The sequence below is a fragment of the Alligator mississippiensis genome, chromosome 11 (assembly GCF_030867095.1).
Source record: "Alligator mississippiensis isolate rAllMis1 chromosome 11, rAllMis1, whole genome shotgun sequence".
Lineage (NCBI taxonomy): Eukaryota > Metazoa > Chordata > Crocodylia > Alligatoridae > Alligator > Alligator mississippiensis.
Genome location: NC_081834.1, coordinates 73,714,611 through 73,729,884, shown reverse-complemented (window position 1 = coordinate 73,729,884; position 15,274 = coordinate 73,714,611). Strand labels below are relative to the sequence as shown.

Below are 15,274 nucleotides of genomic sequence, written 5' to 3'. Positions count from 1 at the left end.
CGTATGATCTTCATTAGGCAAACTATCTGATTCCTGCTCCGGACCATATGAAGAACCAGTCAACCCTGTAACAGAGTCATGTTTCCCCCTTGCTTTATACTCTTAATAACAAATAGAAAGGAGCTTCAGGGGAAATGGCATCACAGTATCATGGCATGGCATGTCTGCATGGGAAAAGAGAAGTAAACAGTTATCAGTTAGTGGCAAGAGCTCCCCAAGCCCAGTAAATTAAATTGGGCTTGGCCAAGGTCCATCCCTTCAGCCCACTCTGTAGTTTTGACATGCACTTTATGCCCCAAATTTCTCTGATCATAATTCTTTCCTTCTTCCCGCATCAGGGCTGAGAGCTTCAAGGTTATCTAAGGATCTGGTGGCACAATGGAAATGGGGCCCAACGGGGAGAAGTCCTGTAGGGATGAAGTGATTTAAGAGAACCAGAGTCTTGAGCTTTGATTGGAAGGAGACTTGCGCTCTGCTGGCCAACCCCAAGTCCACCTAAGGCAGTTTTGAAAATATCATCCAAAACATTTCATGTGGTTTCTGATGCGCTATTCTGCTGGAGAGGTCACCCTCCAGGTAAGACATCAAACCAAGATCTATCCTTGCTGCTAGTGGTCGTGGAAGATCGCATGGCGCTGATTGCAAAAGCCAGGGGTTCTGTGCTCAATGCCTGTGTTAAATGCCATTTTGACTAATCCCATTCCGCTTTCCTGGAACTTCGGGGCAGTTTTACCTGTAGTGTTTATGCTGTGCTTTCTTTCTTCAGAGACTGCCGTGTGGCTTTGCAGGAAGCAGTTGTCAGAAAGGTGAGTGACCTGTGTGCATGTGCACATTCAGTGCTTTATCATTCTTGTGAGTGACAGGTTCTGTATGAACCCCGGTTATTCCTCAGCATGCAACAGTGGGGTCCGTAGGTCTCCAGAGGATACTGTTCAGTGTGTGTGCATGAGTGTGCACATGCATGCGAAACCTTGGTGCTGCGTGCTTTGCCCGGATTCCTTCTTCTGATGTACGGATGCACATTTCCTGCTCTGCCTTCACCTCTCCTCCTTTCTTTCATTTGGATTTACATGGGAGAACAAGCTGTTTTCAGCCTTAAGTAAGTAAATGAACATGCCTCTATCAACCCCAGAAGCTGTCTGCTTCATTTCAACACTGACCATTAAAGCCCAACTAAGTCTCTCCTGTCATTTCGTTGTTGGAGGAATGAGAACAGTTGGCAACTCCTCTTCCTGATTAGTTTCATTACACAGTTTAACTTTCTCAGGGATTTTAGAACTGGGTCTGTATTCTGTACCTACTGTATTTCTGATTATCTACATTTTAGCTTGGGGCTGGCAGTTAGTTTGGGCAGCGGGCCACTTACCGAGTTTTGGCAAGGTGTTGAAGCCCCACCCCTTGACAGCCCCACGTGGGCTCCAAGCGGCTGCACCAGGAAGCGCTGGGCATGGGGAGAGAAAGGGGCTGCTTTTCCCACTTGCTGAACAGCAGTTTGTCCCGCACTGCCAATGCTCAACCCAGACGGGCAAGTGCAGAAAGCATGGGATTGGGCCTGCACGTGCTGGTCCCCGCCTGTACCGTGGGACTGGGTTAGGGGGGAGCGAGTGGGCATGCAGGAGCCAGCGACAGCCAGACATGAGTGTGGGGCCTGCACCAGTGTCCTGGGGCCAGCACCAGCAGGGCCCAGAGTGGGGTGGTAGGAGGGCGGTATCCTGGCCAGCAGGGGCTTTCTGGAGCTGGGCCAGCTCCCCTCTCTTCCTGCTGGTGTAGCCCGGCCCAGCACCATAGTCCCCTGCCAGCCCACAGCCCTTGCTCTGGGCCACGCCAGTGCTGGGCCCAGACACTGGTGCAGCCTGGCACTACCATCCAACTGTTGCTGCGCTCCTAGCTGCCCATTTGCTCTCACTCCCCGCACCTCCTCCCTTGCCTTCCTCACTGTCCTGCCCACCTGCCAGCTGTTCTGCACCACATGGCTCTGGGGTGCATGACTGGACCGCTGGACTAGGCAGGGGCTTCCAGCTGGGGGGTGGGGAGGGCGGGCAATTCTTGCTGTTGCAGGATCCTGCCCTGACTTCCCCTGGGCCCTACTGTCCCTGGCTCCTGGCATCTTTGACAGGCAGCCAGCGGCAGATAAATATTAATTTTCTAATTTTTTTTAGGGGCCCTGTGGGCCAGATAGAATGGCCTGGTGGTCCAGATTTGGGCCATGGGCCGGACTTTGCCTGCCCCGGTTAGCCGCTCCAGGGATGCGTAGGTAGATAGGCATGTGTGGCAGGGAGTTAAGAGCTAACTTTTATGAGATGTGTTGTCTCCTAGACTTTGTGCATTCATGACTGTGCAAATAATATGCCTGTGACCTTTACAATGCCTTTTCACCTTTTGCACTTCACTTTTCTCAACTGCAAAAGAGTGACAAAGCCTACTGTTTTCAGAAAAGCAGGGGGAGGGTGGAGAGTTGAGTATCCTCATTTTCCGAGCTGGGTAGAAGTCCTCATGGGAAACATGTTATAGGGATCAAAACTTGTCCTTTTTGAACCCTTAGAACTTGTGTTGTTCACACGTGTGCCACAGAAAAGCAGAGAGTTAAGAAGAGACTGGAATATAGCTCTCTGTGGGTTTGTATGTAGTTCCTGCCATTCAACCCACTTTTCAGAATGCTGAACAGGATTATGTAGTAAGCAATGGTAAAAGGGGAGAGAGAAGCAGTGGAGGAAATAGAGGTGGAGGAAGGCTGGGGCTAGGGGGGCTCAGCCCCCCCCAAGCACAGGCAGCAGGCTCCGGGTGGCTGTAGTGAAGGTGGGGAGAGGCATGTGCACAGCCAGGATCACAGCCCCACGTGTGGATCACTGGGTGTCCAGCACAGCAAGCATCAATCTATTCTGGGAAGGAGAAGGGGCTGGGAGGGGGACCAGATCCAGGCCCCCATGGTAAGAGATGGAGTGGGGTGCAGGTAGGAGAAAGGGCTAGGGTGAATGGGCCCAGGCTAGGCTGAGTCATGGGACAATCAGAGCCTGGGCAGATTGTCTAGGGGTGCCAGGGGACTCCTGCCTCTGTGCATGCCCCGGGGGAGTCTTGGGGGACACATGCCCCCCGATGTGTTCATGGGGAGGAGGTGGCTGCTCCTGTGCACTGTGCTTTGAGCTCAGCACCAAGCCCCCTGCCTACCCAGCAATGGGATACACATGGCATTGCATGACTCTGGAGGCAGTAGCAGCTGCAACTGGGTGCAAAACACAGCCCACAGCTGCAGTTGCTTCCACCCTGTGCACAGATTGCGGGGGCATGTGCCCCCTGGGTCTCCACTGGGATGCGCACAGTGACGGGAGCCCCCGTGCCTCTGGACAAGCCGCCCAGGCTCTGATCATCCCACCACCCAGCCTGGCATGGCTGGGGCCCCATTCACCCCAGGCCCTGCCCTCCCTCACCAAGTGGGCCTCGATGTGCTCCACCCCACACCCCTCCTACCACCCGTTTCCCCAAAGACTTACCTGCTGGATGGGGAGAGAGCGGGGAGGAGCACGTGTACTCAGCCCCCCCAAATAATTTTTTCTCCCTTTGCCTATGGGAAAGACAGATTATTTCAGTTGAGTTAAGGCCCAGATAGTACAAGTTGAAGAGGAGAAGGTTGTTGAACTGCCAGTGGCAGTAGCAAGACTGGTGTTGTCCGAGTGAGCAACAAGAGGACTGGAGAGCAACAATCCCATGAAGCTGCTTAGAAGAAGGATAACAGGTATAAAAAACCGTACTTTCTGTCTGCAATTGTACAAGCAATCCAGGAAGTTTTTGGAGAGTGTTGGGGGCAACTTCATGGTGCAAGCATTGGGAGGCCAACTAGCGGCCATGCTAGTATTGACTCATGGCTCACATCCAGGGAAGAATTGGTGGGGAATGTAGAAGTGCATGGCCACTTGGGTAGCAGCAACCATGAGATGACTGAGTTCAGGATCCTGAGGAAAGGAAGGAAGGAGGCCAGCAGAGTAAGGCCCCTGGACTTCAAAAAAGCAGACTTTGACTCGGGGAACTGATGGACAGGGTTCCCTGAGAGGCCAGGCTGGTGTGGAAAGGAGTCCAAGAGAGCTGGTTGTATTTTAAAGAAACCTGACTAAGAGTGCAGGAACAAACCATCCCGAGTCAAAGAAAGACTGGCAAGTATGACAGCAGCCCAGCTTGGCTTAGCAGGGAACTCTTCTGTGAGCTAAATCACAAAAAGGAAGCTGACAAGAAGTTGAAACTTGGACAAACAGCTAAGGAGGAGTCTAAGAGCATTGCTCAGGCATGCAGGGATGAGACCAGGAAGGCCAAAGCGCAACTGGAGTTGCAGCTAGCAAGGGTCACGAAGGGAAACAAGAAGGTTTTCTACAAATATGGCAACGAGAGGAAGATCAGGGACGTATGGCTCCCTAACTGAATGGGGGAGGCAAGCTATTGACAGAGGGTGCAGAAGAGGCTGCAGGGCTCAATGGCTTTTCTACCTCAGTCATCACAGGCAAGGTCAGTTCCAGACTACTGCACCGGGCAGTACCGTTTGGGGAGGAGGGCAAAAGACCAGGTTAGGGACTATTTAGAAAAGCTGGACGTGCACAAGCCCATGGGGCCAGAGGTGATGCTTGCGAGGGTGCTAAGGGAGTTGGCTGATGCAATTGCAGAGCTGCTGGCCATTATCTTTGAAAACTCGTGGTGAGTGGGAGAGGTCCCAGGCAATTGGAAAAGACCAAAGATGGTGCCCATCTTTAAGAAAAGGAAGGAGGAGGACCCAGGGAGCTGCAGACTGGGCAGTCTCATCTCAGTCATTGGAAGAATTATGGAGCAGATCCTCGACGAATCCATTTCCAGGAAGGTGATTAGGAACAGTCAGCATGGATACACCACATTGAGGGCAAATCACACCTGACCAACCTGATGGCCTTCTGTGGTGAGATGACTGGCCCTGTGGATGTGCGGAGAGCAGTGGACATGATATCCCTTGCCATTAGCAAGGCTTTTTTTATGGTCTCCCACAACATTTTTGCCAGCAAGCTAAGGGATTGCAGGTTGAATGAATGGACTATAGAGCGGATAGAGAACTGGCTGCATGATTGGGCTCAGAGGCCAGTAGTCAACAGCTCAGTGTCTAGATGGCAGCTGATCTCAAGTGGAGTGCACCAGGTTCAGTCCTGGGGCCAGCTTTGTTCAATATCATCTTCGGCAACCTGGGATGGAGTGCCTTCTCAGCAAGTTAGCAGATGCCCTCAAAGTGGGTGGAGCAGTAGGTCCTCTGGAGGGTAGGGCTGGGATTCAGAGAGACCTTGACAAGGTGGAGGCTCGGACCAAAAGAAATCTCACGCAGTGCAATAAGAACAAGTGCAAAGCCCTGCACTTAGAACGCAACAATCTCAGGCACGGCTACAGGCTGGGGACCGACTGGCTAAGCAGCAGCTCTGCTGAAAAGGCCCTTGGGGTCACAGTGGACGATAAGCTGAATATGAACCGACAGTGCCCTTGCTGCGAAGAAAGATGACAGCATCCTGGGCAGCATTAGTAGGAGCATTGCCAGCAAATCCAGGGAAGTGATTCTTCCCCTCTATTCAGCATGGGTGAGGCCACAGCTGGAGTCCTGTGTCTAGTTTTTGGCCTCTCGCTCCAGAAAGGATGTGGACAAATTGCAGAGAATCAAGCGGAAGGCAACAAAAGTGGCGAGGGGGCTGAGGAACATGACTTAAGAGGAGAGGCAGAGGCAACTGGCTTTATTTAGTGAGGGGAAGAGAAGACTCGGGGGGCATTTAATAGCAACCTTCAACTACTTGAAGTGGGGAGCAGGACTGTTCTCAGTGGTGGTAGATGACAGAACAAGGAGCAATGGGCTCAGGTTGCAGCAAGGGAAGCTTAGGTTTGATATTAGGAAGGATTTTTTTTTTCCCTAGGAGGTTGGGGAAACACTGGAACAGGCTACCCAGAGAGGTGGTGGAGTTGCATCTTTGGAGGTTTTTAAGACCTGGCTAGACAAAGCCTTGGCTGTATGATCTAGTTGGGGCTGGTCCTGCTTTGGGAGGAGGGTTGGACTAGATGAGACCCCCTGAGGTCCCTGCCAGCCCTCATTGTCCGTGTTCTACAAAATCAAAGCAGGGTGCAAAATAATGTTTGAAGTTTGCAGCCACGTGGATGAAATAATGGAATCGAGTGGTTCTGTGGTTTGAGGTAGAGACTGAGAGTGAGGGAGAGGCTCTTCCCAGCAGCACTGTTGTAAAGCTGGACTGATTTCCTCAACAGCTGTATTTATTCCTAAAACAGACATCACTGTTAAAAAAGGCGTCACTTTGATCTCAGTGAGATCAGGAGTAGACCCACTAACTCTGATCTTTCTGCACGATCGGCTCAGTTACCTCTGGGTTAGCTGTTCAGCCCTCCTGCCCCACAGCTCCTAGAGATAACCAAACACTGTATTAGTCATTGCCTAGTCCTAAAATTAGGTAGGCCCAGATGGTACCATATTGTTTGGAGGCCACCATGGATAAGAGGAGATGAAAAATCTTTGTTACTAGTTTTTTTTATATCTTCTTTTTGCACGTTTTATATGTTTTGTTTAGTCAAGGAGGATGAAGAAGCCATGAGGCTTTTTTATTATGACTTACCAGGCTTGCTGGCTCTCTTCAGTTACCAGTTAGCATGCAGTTGCAGTCAGAAAAGCAGCTGTGTAAAATAAAAGGCACAGTGAGCACCATACCTTTCTTTATGAAACCCAGATGAAATGTGCTCGGCTTATAAGTCCCAGAGGTGGCTTGGTGGTTTGGTCATCTTCAGTCAGGATTTGGTTAGGAAGCCACATTCTTTCTTCCTCTTATTCACCAAAAACCCGCCTGACAGAGAGCTGCATAGCCACTGGGCTCATTTTGCACGTGTGTAGGGGACTGTGTGCTGATAAGGGAGGATGTTAGTTGGAATGTGTTTTTACCCCTGGCATTGGGCTTGTTTTTGTCACTGGAAACCAGGGATGTACAAATCTGCCTAGTGTATTATTGTACACAAAAGGCTAAAAGAAAGCTGGCTTGTGATCACATGCTGTAGGCTTGTCAGTTCACAGGAAATAGGAAGCTATATCCAGAAACGAAGGCCTTGCAAGGGACTTGGCATTTCAACAAAACACTTGGGTGTTTGCCTAATTTGAAGAACCTGCACAAGTCGCACTGACTGCAGAGAAATGTGATTGAGAGCAGTGCTAGATCATGGCCTTCATGTATAATTCCCCCCCAGGCAGAGGGCTAACGTAAAGCATTATCGTGTCCTTAGTTAAATGGCTCTTACGTGCCGGCTTTCTGCATGGAGCTAACGTGTTGAGTAAATGGGTGCTGTCTGCTCTTCTGGCAGCTACTGCATTTTTCCATCATATCTTACCGCCGGCAATCTCTTGGCCCGTTGAGATGATGCCAGCAATTCAGGGAGCAAATTTAATCGCACTTAGTATGTGCGCAGTAACGTATGCATAGATGTGACCTGGCAGCAAGTTTACTTCTGGGTCTGCGCAGTCACTAAGGCTAGCCGCAAGGCTAGTGGCTGGGAGTCTCTCTTTCTCCAGGCCTGGGCTGCCTCGCTGGCAGGCCCTCTCTGCAGGCTTTAAAAGCCTGCAGCTATTTTCTGCCCGGGGCCACACAGCACAGGGGCCTGGGCAGGCCACAGCCCTGCTGTGCCTGCCCATCCCAGGGGTACAGCTGAGCCTGTGGCCCCCACTCAGGCCTGCCAGCCCCCAGGGCCACCTGCAGACAGCCGAGTGCACCAGGGCCAGCCCCACCTCTCTGCTGCACACCCCCAGCAGCCTGCCCTGTGACTGCAGGTGCTGAGTGGCATAGCCTCAGCTGTGCAGCTCCCTGTTGTACACCATGTCCCTGCGCTGGGTACCTCAGGGACAGTCACGTGGGGGCCCAGACACCCTATGAGGGACCCACAATGTCCTCCTTGTTGTCCCCATCCAGGCCCACTGCTAACCGCTTGCACATGCCTGTGCTGTTCACCCAACCACAGCCAGGAGGAGGTTGGTGACCTCATGGCGCTATGGGGCGATGCAGAGGTACTGCATCAGTTTGAGTGGGACAGGCACTCGAACCCACATTTATGTGGCCCTGTTGGGTGGGATGCCGGAGTGAGGGCACTGTAGGTTGACATGGCAGTGCCACATAAATGTCGAGGCCTTGCAGGCACAGTGGGTGGCCATGACCGACCACAGTTGTTGGTCCAGCTGTGCCCGCAAGACTATGGCCTTTATGCAGTAGCTGCCCCACATTCTGGCACCCTGGGGCTCAGGCCACAATTTGGCTATCTTCATCAGCACAGGTGGCCCACCCTGCCCTACAAGCCTCCTCCAGTGACATGTCACCATAGAAGGGGCCCTCGGGCATGGAGCACCCCATCCTGCCCAGCTCCCCAGCTGCATGAACCACCAGCAGCTTGGGGAGCCCTGGCCAGCACCTGCCTGCCAGGTGGCAGTGGAGGTTGCAGGGCACCCTAGGCTTGCCCGCCAGATTGTTGTAGCTCAGGGTCCCAAACCAAGAGCGCAGGTGAGCCTGGGTACCAGGAGGATCAGCAGCAGCAGGGCGTCGTGGCTTGGGCACCCCTTAGCCTGCACAAGCAGCTTATTGTGCACTGCCCAGGGCACACACAGCAGGGGCACCCTTGGGGCACAGTGGTGGCGCACTGGGGGGCTTTAGTTTGAAGAGATGCGTAACCTTTTTTGATTGGGTTAATTGGGTCTATTAGCATAAGTTCCTTAGGGTAATTAGATTAGTTAGCATCTTCTACTTAGTCTTTGCCAAAACTGGGACTTGAAGGAATGCAGTACATCTTTGGTGATTAATGGAGGTTTTATGCTGTTGTTAATTCTCTCCTATTCTAGCTGTGTGATCTGTTTGCCATCAATCCCATTCTGCGTGATTCCATATCTTCACTTCGGCTGTGGAATGGATTGTTTTTTTCTTTCATAGTTTGTCAGGTTGGAAGGGACCTTGGAAGATCATTGGGTCCAGCTCCCTGCACCAAGCAGGAAAGACAGCCGGGGTCAGGTGGCCCGAGCAAGGTGACAGTCTGGCCTCCTCTTGAGATTTCCAGGATAGGCTATCACACCACCTCTGGATGGGGCTTATCCCACAGTCTGGCCGCCCTGACTGTTGAAGAAGTTTTTTTCTTATGTTGAGCCTGAATTGGTCTTCCTGGAGTTATTGGCCATTACTCTTGGTTCTCCCCTTGGGTGCCATGGGGAACAGTTGCTTACCGAGCCCTTGGTGTGCTCCCCTAGTGCAGCGGTAAGCTGCTACCAGGTCGCCTCTCAGCCGCCTTCTTCTCATGCTGAAGAGTCCCAGATCCCTCCGCCTTTCCTCGGATGACTTGCCGTGTAAGCCTCTGATCCTACGGGTGGCTCTTCTTTGAGGCTCAATACAGAAATGTCTGGATGATTTTTTTTTTTTTTTGCTCGTGTCATACAGGAGGTAAGAGGAAAGGATCTTCTATGGTTTTGAACTTTTTAAGACTTCCTACTCACATTTTGCCCATTTGACACTTCAGGAGCTGAGCCCCAGGCTCTCATACTCAGTTTGGAATAATCCTCGTGGGAAGGGGGAGTTCTTCATTCCTGCACTTTCTATAGCTTTATACCATCTTATAATGAATTGAAAGGAGTGGGGAGCTGGGTCCAGGGCATTCATAATACCATGAGCGGGGTGGTCATGACTGCTACCCAGCTCAGTGGGAATTGTGGACCTTCACCTTGTGCTGTATTAGGTTCCCGCTCGGGGTGACTTCCTTTCTTGTATGCTATAATTGTCCGACACAGGGCAGAGGACAAAACCCCGGGTGCTGTGTTCCAACTTTGTACACTCTATGTGCGAATGGGGAGTGTCTTCTACTGGTTATCTGGCAGATGCCGAGGCTATTGCTTGATATGGCCAGTGCTTGATAGCTGAATTAAATAACCTTGAAAGTTAAACCTGCATGGCGCACACAGCCTTGCAGGCATTAATAGTGACATTTAACTGCTTTTGAAAACTAGCTTTTAAAAAATAAATAACTTGGAGCCCACAGGCGAGTAATGTAGTTTGCAGGGTAGTACAATGGGAGTCGTTTGAAATGTCAACAGACCACACCAAAGTGACATGAAATACCTCTGGTATTTCCTAGTAGCATGTAGAGGCAACTTGGGGCTATCTCGGTTACTGCAGCATGGTACCAATTGGCAGATACTGACTTTAATAGCCGCATTATGAGCTCCGGTATGTGGAGTCCTTTGCTCTAAAACATAAGTGAAAGGCACAGCTCTTAGCAGGTGCCGACTGGTGTCACTAGTGAAATCAGGGGAGCCATACTGATTTTTGCTACTCAGGATCTGTCCCAGAGCTCCTTGGACCTTGGAATACTTTGGGTCAATTCACCAAACCCTGCCTGACCGAATTCTGATCTTATTTGTTTGTAAAACGGGCGCATCTTCATTGGTGCAATTCTTTATTTTAACAGGTACCAAGAATAGACCCCATGCCCAAATGCCTGGAGAGGTAATGCAGGTAGTTGTTTTTCTTCACAAGTTTGATGAACATCTTCATCCTGCATTACCTTATTCCCTTTCTTTCACACCGAGCTCTTCCCTTGGACAAAGTGGCTCTCTGCATGCTTATTGGCCAAAGTGGCACAAGCGTCATACTAAAGCCTTCGAATGACCCGACAATTTCTGTATTGAAGCCTTGATCCCTCTTGCATTGAAATCTGTCGCATTGATTCGCTGGGCTCTGTTAGGTTCATTCTGCAGAACAATGAAACCCGCTTCTGTGAGGGATGTCTATATTTGAAAGGTCTACTCGGGAAACACGCTTGCCAGAATGGCTGGTTTTCTCATTAATACATAATTGTCTTCCTAAAAGTACAGTAACATGAAACTGGCCAAATTAAAACATTCCACGCTTTTATCTAAGTATTACAGATGACCATCATAGGGCAATATAAAGCAGATGAATTGACGTTCTTTCCCATAATCTCCTCAACAGCTCTAGGGGGTGAATGATCTTTGTAATTAAATATTGGGAACAGACACCCGTTTTGAATCCAAGTGATATTCTACGTGGGTGGTTTCTTACAGCCAATACTTCTTGTGTTATATGAAGAGAGGGAAGGGAGCCTTTCTTTCATAGAAATCATTTCAAAACACATGCTTAGTTGTTTGGCAGACTCACAAATAAGGAAAACTAGTTATGTTCCCTTTAATGATAACGACTCAGTGGTACTAACCATTGCATCCATGGTCCTCTTGTTCTCGTGTTTCAATATTGCATTAACACTTGTACTGAATTATGCTTTCTGCGAGGGGACAAGAAAACCCAAACCAGGTCCTATGAGGCGTACAGTCTCCTACTTCACTGGAGTAGCACTTTCATAGGCTTGCATATCTAGCTGAGGACTTCTGTGCCCCCCCTCAATAGTGAAATGCTTTCCCTATTTTACAGATGAGGAGATGAAGCACCGAGGGACCGAGTCAAATTTGTAAAGGTATTTGGGTACCAAAAGAGGTGGACAGGAGCCTGGAGAGGTTTTCAAAAGTGACTCTGTTAACATCAGCAGGAGCCAGGTCCCAACGCATATTTGAAATGCCCATTCATACCGAGGCGCTCTTAGAAATCTGGCCAAAATGACTTGGCAAAGGTCATGCACTACATCTTTGGTGGAGCCAGCTCTTATCTCAGCTGTGTCCATCCTGACGCCTGTCCCTAGGATTCCTGTCCCGTGCAGCAGGGATCCCTCTCCCATTTATAACGTTGTGGAAATAGTGACCCCTTAATATATACATTGACCAAAGTCGCCTCTCAAACTAGCTCCCAATGACTGACTTCAGTGGTCAGGATCCGCGCCACTGTAAAGCCCCTGATCCAGCAAAACACGTTGAGCGTGTGACTGTGTTTGAACCCACTGGTGGTATCATTCATTGCAACAGGACAAGTTGACCTCAGGCACTTTAGTCCCTTGAGGTCTGAGCAAAGCAGAACAGATCAAACTTTTAGGTGAATAAATGCTATGCTGGACTGCAGTGAGAGCACACAGGGCTGGCAGCATTGCTTGCCAGCTTCTTTCTGGCTAAATAACATCCTGCATTTATAGCAGATGCTTATTGTTTCTGCTTATTTCCTCCAGTCTGACTCAGGTCTTTGGAGATCATTACTTCAGTCCATCATCTTGTTTAGCAACCTGTTGGGGATGGTCCGCTGTGGATAACAAAGTCTCCTTCAGAGACACTTGTTAAAAGGACCATTTTCCTCAGCTACCAACTCTGATCCTGGCTTGTGATCCCAGAGGAAGGATTGCGGCGTCCTTGCCGAGTGCTGTCACCTTGTTGCTGAGGGCACTAGGGTCAGACGCGGGAAAACTAGCTGCAAATTATTGCTGTGATGTCACATCAGATCTCTGGGACTTGGTTTCCCCACCTATGCTACGGGGATGTCGATACTTCCTTGTTTCGTGGAGTGCACTGAGCTGGAAAGAGGAATGTGCTGCGCAGGAGCCGAGGGCAGAAGGCTGTTCTCTTTAGTGCAACTCAACGGCAGTTTTCTAGCCACCCAAGTGGTGTTTTTGGCACGTATACCCAGGTTACAGTTCTATCCCCGCCAGCAATTACACAGCCCACATGATTCGATGATCCATACTGTGGGACATGCCATACTGTAGTTTGTGAGCGATGTAGATTTGCTTATTCCACTGCATTTTAATGTAGAGAGATGGTGTTCATTGTCTCTGATCAGCTGTGCACTCAGAGGAACCACTGACACACTCCAGTTCAACATATAGTCAATTGGACTAATGATGTTTTAGAGCATCCTAAATCACAACGCATTGCAAGGACACCTGTCAGTAGCCTTTATTTCTGTTGCACGCCAAGCTGTTACACATGTTGCTGGCTTATTCATTTGTTGTAAATATTAGTGTCAACTATCTTCACTTCTACCCTATATCAGCAGCCCCCAGTTCATTCCTCTCTCTCTTCCTCCCCATCTCATGACTAATGATTGTAAGGAAAAGGCGTGCATTGAAACACAGCTTCAAAGGGGATATAGCCAACCCCTTTTAACGCTTCTTTTATGCTGCCTAGGTGATGTAAATGAGCTTTCGAGTCAATAAGTCAGGCCCGAGACTATTCTGCAGAATCAAGCCACCTGAGGGGAAGGACCTCATGTGATATCACAAAAGTGTCCTTAACTGGGAGCACTGCGTAGCACATTCACAATGCCAGGTGAGTAGTCTGTGCGGGAGTCAAGTGAATCAAAAGCTTTATTACAGGTTAAGCCAAGGAGCGTGCTGAGGCCTTTGCTGTAAAAGTGTTCTGGGACCTTCGTTGTGTTTCGGGTTTGGTGTTGCTGACAAACACGATGGACAAGGCGTGGCAGAGATTTTATGTTCGAAAGTCAGTCTTCTTTCATCTGCTTTATGCCAACAGAAATAATTGTAAAACAGAGTATTGTGATTGAGCATGCCAGCTCTTGTCAGGTGGTGAGAATGTAGTTATCCAGACTGGAATCTGGACTGCGTACCAAGTCAAGTGTGTGGCTATTTTTCAATGCTTGTCTTTTTACTGGTTGGTTGATTCATCATCTGTTAAATACCATGGCACTTTTGTGTGCATTGTCTTTGTTTACCGAGCAATATAGATGGGATTTCTCTGTGCTTTCTTTAGAAGAAGTTCACCTAAAAGAAAAATCCAGGTTGCATACAGAACTTTTTTCCTCCTCCTATCATCACAGCAGCTCTGAGCTTTTCAGACTTTTCCAAATGAAACATGACATACTTCATTTATACAGCCAGACACATTCAAAAATAAATAAATAAAAGCCAACATCTTGAAGAGTCTGAATTTTCTCCTTCAATAAGCTCCTAGGAGTCAGACCTTTACCGGGTAGGCTCTGGTGGTTACAAATGGGGATTAAGGAAACGGTGGGTTTTCCACCAAGAGCACCAGCATCTCCTCCTCCTTGTGTTTGTCTGCTGCCTTTAGACAGAGGGCTCCAAGTCTAGGACCTGAATGGGCACCTTCAGTTCAGCAGCACTACGTGTACTGTTCTACTTCCCTACATGAAATTAGGGTTCCTCATACACGTGACGACGTGATGATGGACACGTGACAAAAATGTCACTGTGTGTGGCTTAATGGTGTCACACATTGCATGCACACGAGTTTTGGGGTTTTAGATGAGATTGCATCATTGCATAGTTGAGTTTGCAATGATGCATTGTAGCTATTAGTCAGCTCGCTCCCCCAGCCATGGTAGAGGCGGGCAGGCTCCACCGAAAAAAAGGATCCGGCCCCTTGCCACTTGTGCCTTCAGCAGGTTGAAGGCAGAAGCACTGAGGAGCTTGATCCTTTTTTTTTTTTTTTTTTTGGTAGAGCCTGTCCGCAGCTGGGGTGAGAGTTGCCAATGGGCCAAGTGACCCTTGAGCTGCAGGGGGACCCCGGTCCTTCTGTCCACGGCAGCCCTCCCCCCCCCCCCAAGGTTTGCCCAGGTGGTCTGCCAGCTCAGAGGCAGCACCCAGCCTGATCCAACTCTTCCCTTGGAGGAGTCACTGCCGTGAAGGGAAAGACTGGAGCCCCCACAGCTCAGGGGCTGCTCAGCCCACTGGCAGCTTTCCCGCCAGCTGCAGGCATGCTCCGCTGGGAAAGAAAAAAAGGATCAGGCCCACCGTTTCAATTTAGCGGGGACTGAAGACTAAACCCCTGTCGTGTGTACAAGTGCCATAGATGGCAGTATTCTAGCTGCATACATGGAGTTTTTGGCACTGATGCAGCAGTAGTGATTTAGCTTCCTTTGCGCGGTGGATGCACAAGCATGCGCATGTAGGCAGAGTGTGCTGCATAAGCTATGCACTAGCCTATTGCCGATGTATCCATTCTACCTGCTGGCTGGTGCAGGGCCCAGTCAATCCTTGGGGCGATATCTGCTAGAAGATGTTCCAGAACAGGCATTGGACCCCTTGAGGAGAGTGCTCCAGCTGTTGCAGGGCAGCAGAGGAGGTTCAGAGTGGAAGAGACAGCTTACTGCAAGGTGAAGGGGCACGACTAAGGAGGAGCCCCCTGATTCCTGCAAAGCTATAGCCTGTGCCGAGGACCGGCTGCTCCTGAATAGGGAAGGAACGATCCACCTCCACATTCCCTTGCCAAGGACTGTTTGCCTTCAGAGCTACCCACACTCTGCTTTCCCACATATTTCAGAAGGAGCATGGCCGCGGATCAACTGCAATCTGTAGGGTAGTTTCTACTGTGCACATTGATATCCATGCAGCAGTTGCT

At 49.9% G+C, this 15,274-nt stretch overlaps 1 long non-coding RNA gene across 1 annotated transcript; it reads left to right on the top strand.

Moving 5' to 3' along the window:
• Positions 1 to 342: 342 nt before the first annotated feature.
• LOC132243952 (uncharacterized) lies at positions 343 to 13,815 on the top strand. Its single transcript, XR_009455514.1, has 4 exons — positions 343 to 576; positions 767 to 806; positions 11,451 to 11,493; positions 13,085 to 13,815. It is a non-coding gene; the product is annotated as an uncharacterized LOC132243952 (long non-coding RNA).
• Positions 13,816 to 15,274: the final 1,459 nt, after the last annotated feature.